Below are 6000 nucleotides of genomic sequence, written 5' to 3'. Positions count from 1 at the left end.
AACGTTGAATTCTGTGGATAGTCCGTGGCCATTTGCAAAATGGGGCATAGATATCGTTGGGCCTTTCATCGAAGGATCAGGGAAAAGACGATTTTTGATAGTAGCCACGGACTACTTCAATAAATGGGTGGAAGCCAAAGCCTTAGCCAGGATCAGAGATGTGGACGTCTTTACTTTCATATTCCAAAACATTATTTGCAGGTTCGGCATACCAAGGGAAATCGTGTCCGATAATGGTAAACAATTATAGGGGAAAAACATAGACATGCTCTTCGACACTTTTAAAATAAGGAAAAACAAGTCCACCCTCATATACCCTCAAAGAAACGGACAAGCGGAAGCTACTAACAAGACCCTCGCCCTTATCCTAAAAAAGAAATTAGACGAGCACAAGGGGCGATGGTGTGAACAGCTACACAATGTATTATGGGCATACAGGACAACACGAGGATCTGCCACTGGGGAGTCCCCATTTCTCCTCACTTATGGAGCTGAAGCAGTCATTCCAACGGAGATCCTCATGCCAACCACAAAGACCGAAGCATGGGAGAAAAATCTCACAACAGACATGATGTTAGAGAGACTGGACGACCTGGAATGAAAGAGGGAAGCAGCATTGCAAAAGATGGAAAATTATCAACGGAGACTAGCGAGAGAGTACAACAAAAATGTTAAGCTTCGAAATTTTGTAGAAGGGCAGTATGTGCTAAGAACAATCCCGCGGTATCAACGAGAGAAGAAATGGGGAAAGTTAGCACCTACATGGGGAGGACCTTTTATAATACACGACATTGCGGGAAATGGTTCCTACTATCTTTGCAATCTGAAAGGCGAGGTCCTCCGGCACCCTTGGAATGCTAAATGGCTCAAACCGTACTACCCATAGGAGCAGCGCAGCTTTGCATCTGCGTGAAGAATACCAGAAGAAGAAGGCAGCGTAACCGCTTTACATGTTTCTATCTTTGGACGAGGAGTAGCAGGCCTAAACCTATCAATCAAACAAACTTTTTGGGAAATCTTCAAGCAAACGAAATGGTCAAAAGGCCCGCTGGATGAACGCATGTACATTACATAATAAATTAACAATATTGGGGAAAGTAGTTAATCTACAATCTCTCAGAGCTCCCCTATCAGTGTCTATGAGTGTAAGACCAGGGGAAGGCACCCAGCAGAAAGAGATACCCAACCAATTTTAAGGCAGCGGGTCGACGGAATGGGTGCATGTAAATATTTTCAAATAAGCATTCCATATCCTAGAACGCTGCCTCGGCCCCCACCGTTTGGAATCCTCTGGCCCAGGATTCGCCAGCGGGGTGACAGGTCTCAAGACGATCACGAAGGTATTTACCTTCGGTGTCGCACCCAAACACTCTCAACTTTTTACAAAGCAAGTTATTTCTAGTTTAACACTTCACAATACTTAAAATAAAAAGATGAATTGATAACGCAGGTATGCCAAAAGGATGATCCATTTCATAAAGAGTTGATTACAAGATTCAGCAAATAAGATAAAGCAGGAAACACATCAAAAAATGATCCGAAATTATATAATCAACAAGGATCAACTTTCTATGACTAATAAAAGAAATATAATTGGACGATACAGCTTCATCAACAGGGTTATCTCTGCGAGATGAAGGTACGCTACCACCTGAAGAGGGCCCAGAAGAACCAGGAAAGGGCGCGGGAAGGAGACGACGCGGATAATTCTTGACAAGACTATGTTCGACTTTAAGATCAAGTTCAATCTTATCTAGGACTTTGTTGGTCTCTTCAGCCAACTGACATCGAGATTTATAAGTGATAATAGCGGTACGTTGGTTGGCCTGAGACAACAATGCAGATAGGCGTTCCGCCTCTTTGGAGGCAATCTCCGCTGCTTCCTCACGAGACGCGGCCAACCCTTTGAAATAGTTGGCTTGTCCTTCCTGCTGCACTAAGGCAGATTGAGTCTTTTTAAGCTCATCATTTGCTGCGTGAAGCTGTCCCTCGAGTGCTGAAAAAAAGAAATACCAAGGGGTTAAAACGAAGAAATAACAGAATCACACTCGATAAAACGAGGTTATACCTTCGACATTAGTCGAAGCCTCTTCATAATCATTGACAACTGCGTCCCGAGCCTCATCAAGAAAGTCATATTCGTTGGATAGTTTCTTATAATCCGTTTGAAGGTTCGTAAGGGCAAATTGACTCGCGTCTAAGTCTACCTGCTTCATTGAATCCAAGTGACGAAGATGGTTGACTTCGTCATTCATCTCCCCCATCCTTTTATGGAGTCGATACACATTCACTTCAAGATCTCTTTCAGACTCCACTTGGCGAGCAACATCAGCTCGAGACGCTTCTAGGGCTTTACTAAGAGCACCAACCTCGGCCCTAGCATTATCTCTTTCCTCGGAAAGACGCAGCATACTATCCCTAACCCCGGGGCCTAAGAAAGAACGATCCTGTTGTAACTCTCCTTCCAAAAAGCGCACTCAAGCCTCTAAGTCTGAACCATGTTCTCGAGCATCACGCAGGTTGTCACGCGTCCATAGCAGCGTACCATTAAACAGACAACGGTCATGATTGTACTTATTTTGCATATCAACCATCAGTGTTCGCTTTTCACGCCACTCAGCTGTTAAGGCGTTGTGCTCATCAGCACGAGCATTCCACTTTACGGCTTCGCTTTTCAACTTACCCACCAACTCTGCAATACGGGATTTTTGTCGTTCCCTTTCTTTCCGAAGCCATATCAGCTCGGGGACTCCACCCACTGAAGATAGGGTGGGGAGACTCAGACAGAACACCAAAATACAGATAGGAAATCACGAGGAGTGAAAGATCCGTAAAATACGAACCTGTGAAGGACGGGACATTTCTACGAGTCTGCTCCAATTCGTTGCGAACTATAGCAAGTTCTGAACGAAGACTCTCCTCAGCGTTACCCAGCTGTTCTTTTTCCTTCAGACGACCCCTCAGTTCATTTATTTCCACTTCAGCCGCAGACAGTTCCTCTTCTCTATGACGAAGCTTGGCCTCCAACTTTAAAGACTTTGCTTTGAAGAATTGGTATAGAACATGGTTACAATGTTCGCTCCTCATCATATATGTCACAAACAACAAACATTATTATACCAAAGGGATCAGATATCACGAAGAATACAATGTTCGGATATCATGAAGAAGGAAGAAAAAAAAAGTACAAGGATTCACCTCTAAGACACGCTGCTGGGGAAAACCGTATTGGTACCCATCAGCTATGGCCATCATATCAGCAATATAGGAGGGAGGGTCAACCACTAGGTTGGCTTCCGAAACTCTCAGATTCTTCTCCCACATCTCAGCAACACGGGCTTCAGAAGACAATTGCATCATCCGACGAGTATAAGCGTCGGAATTCTTCTCACCAGTGACCACTGGGGCAGGGTTAGGGACGAACATCAGGTTCTTCTTCTTAAGCCAAGCCAAAATGGCATCTTCACCTTCAGGCATTAGAGAGTAAGGGAAATCCTCTGAAGGAGACTCAACCGCAGACTTCCCCTTGGCGGTTATCTCCTCACCCGCGCAAGTCTCGACATTACCACCCTCAGCATGACCACCTGCGTTCTCAGCTTGCTGATCAGTGGTACCTTCTTTGCCAAGATTCCCAAGCACATCCCAATCATCATTTGGGGAAAGCAATGAGAAGTCTTCGGCAAGACCCATGGCAGCATTCACATCAAAGGATTCCCCCGCGGAATATATCCTACCGAAAGAAAATTCAGGGGAAATAAAGGGAAGAGTACCCACACCAACAATATCATCGCCAACAGGGGCAGATCCACCCCCGCCAGTACCACCAACGGTAATATTACCCTCAGACTCACCATCACCACCCGCGGAAACTTCTTCTTCACCATTACCACCTTCGTCATCAGGGTGAGAAGTGTCGGTATGCTCTTCTCTATCGGACATTTCTTCATCCTCACCATACCCTTCGTTTACGGGACTCTTAACCTCCTCATAAACCTCAGCCTCACCGGTAACCGCAGTAGAAGATTGTTTGGGTCCAAGTTTTCTTCTTCTTCGACACCTACAAACCAGTATACATCCCACAAAGGCTCATTTTTTCCCTCACTTCAAAAATGAAAATTATTTCAAGCAAGGAAAAAGGGGCAAATAGAATAGAGAATATAAGAAGAAACTATACCTTGGCAGCAGCAGCACTCTTTGTTGGATGGGTAGCACCAGAACCCTCCTCCTCATCTCCATCAACAACATCAAGAGCATAATGAAAATTCATGCCCGCGAAATTCGGATGCCAAGGACAGAAATCTCCATAACGAGCAGGAGGAGTTTCACGAGGCTTGCTATTTTCAGAAGGACGCCAACCGCGTGGACCCGGAATCCATCCATAAGCCCAAGGACCAACTACCTCAATAACAGTAGCATGCCATTCATAATCATGGTCACGCTTAATCCTTTCACGAGAAGGAAAGAGTTTCCGTTTAGCAGATCCCTCAGTACCAGGAACATACTTCAGCTTGGCATCACTCACCTCACTCAAAAGACGAATTTCACCACGGGGAGCAGCAATATTACGAAAACTAACACTCCACGGCTTACGGTTTCTGCTGTTGACATAATCCCCAAAAGAACTTTTAAAATTCTGAGGAGTGTACCACTCTCTCTCAGCAGGATTTGGAACATAGCAGGTCATCATAGTCTCTCCCTTGCTTCGCAGGTTACATTCCTTCAGTGAACGAAGATAATTCCCAGATAGTTGTGACACGGAACGATTATGAGTGTTCGTGGAAGAGCCTTCGCGACTAGCCAACACGTCATAATAAAAGGAGTCACCCGAATTATATAGGGGCAACATGAGACCCGCCTCGAAGGCTCCAACCGTAGTCAACAGAAGAAACTCGTCAAACTGATACTTAGCAAGGAGCTCGTAAGTGATATCATCGTCAGGGGCATAGAAGCGAACCTCAAAATCTTGAAGTTCATGTTTTTCCTTGAACATCTCAAGATCAATATGCTTGAAAGTGACCTTCTTCTTACCAACTGAAATGCTGCGTATCACGGGGACAGTTTCTTCTTCATCTGCGGAATCAGAAGTAGGACTCAATTCCGAAGCTTTCCTTTTAGAAGGAAGATTTTTATACGGATCATCTCTCGACATAGTACCCTTGGAGTACTTCCCTTTGAAAGAAACCGCGGGAGGAGGAGGCAAAGATTTCTGCGGAGGCACTGAAGGAGGAGCCATTGAACGAAGGGGCGGAACATCCACTATTTCAGTACGAGAAGGAGGAGCCCGCGTACCGGGGAAAGTTAATGCAAAGTGGGAAACGTGTAGGACGACCTTTCTTCTTCAAAATTGCAAAATACTCCCAAGTCATAAGAAGAGGGGCAAATTGTATGTACACCTTTCATCATCCACCACGTGTACAGAAAGAGACACGTGGAAGGCATGCAAAACAAGACATCAAAACATGATAGCAACCATCTCATCAGAAGATGCCACCGGTCAGCAGATCTGACGGTCAGGGACAGAGGATCACAGAGGTATGATGGTTCAGAGGAGCACCAGATAATACCCCTTGGGTGTTATCACACCCAATCCAGAGGAAGATCCCAGATCAACGGCCGAGAGGAAGTTTGGCTGACACAGATGGGACCAGACAAAGAGACACTTGTCTGACACGAGCAGACACCCATCTACCCGCATTAAATACTAAAGAGATATACACGTGTCAATCGGCTCGTGGAAGAGGTGAGGATAATCCTTCGTATTCAAGCTCAGGCCGCAACATATGCCGAAGACCTCTGCGTAATAGGCACAAAGCACAAGAAGATAAGATTACAACGGCTCCTCATAAATGGGACCCACGTTCCAACCCTATAAATACCCCTCTCCACTAAGAAAGAAGGGGTCGACCAATTTAGAGCAATTATAGGAGAATATAAGAGAGAGAAATAGGAAGAGTAAGTAATCTCCCTACTTCCGCAAGCCTATGTATACTCTAAAGTCAT

This window comes from Papaver somniferum, chromosome 8 (genome assembly GCF_003573695.1).
Source record: "Papaver somniferum cultivar HN1 chromosome 8, ASM357369v1, whole genome shotgun sequence".
Lineage (NCBI taxonomy): Eukaryota > Viridiplantae > Streptophyta > Magnoliopsida > Ranunculales > Papaveraceae > Papaver > Papaver somniferum.
This window is presented reverse-complemented; position numbering follows the sequence as displayed.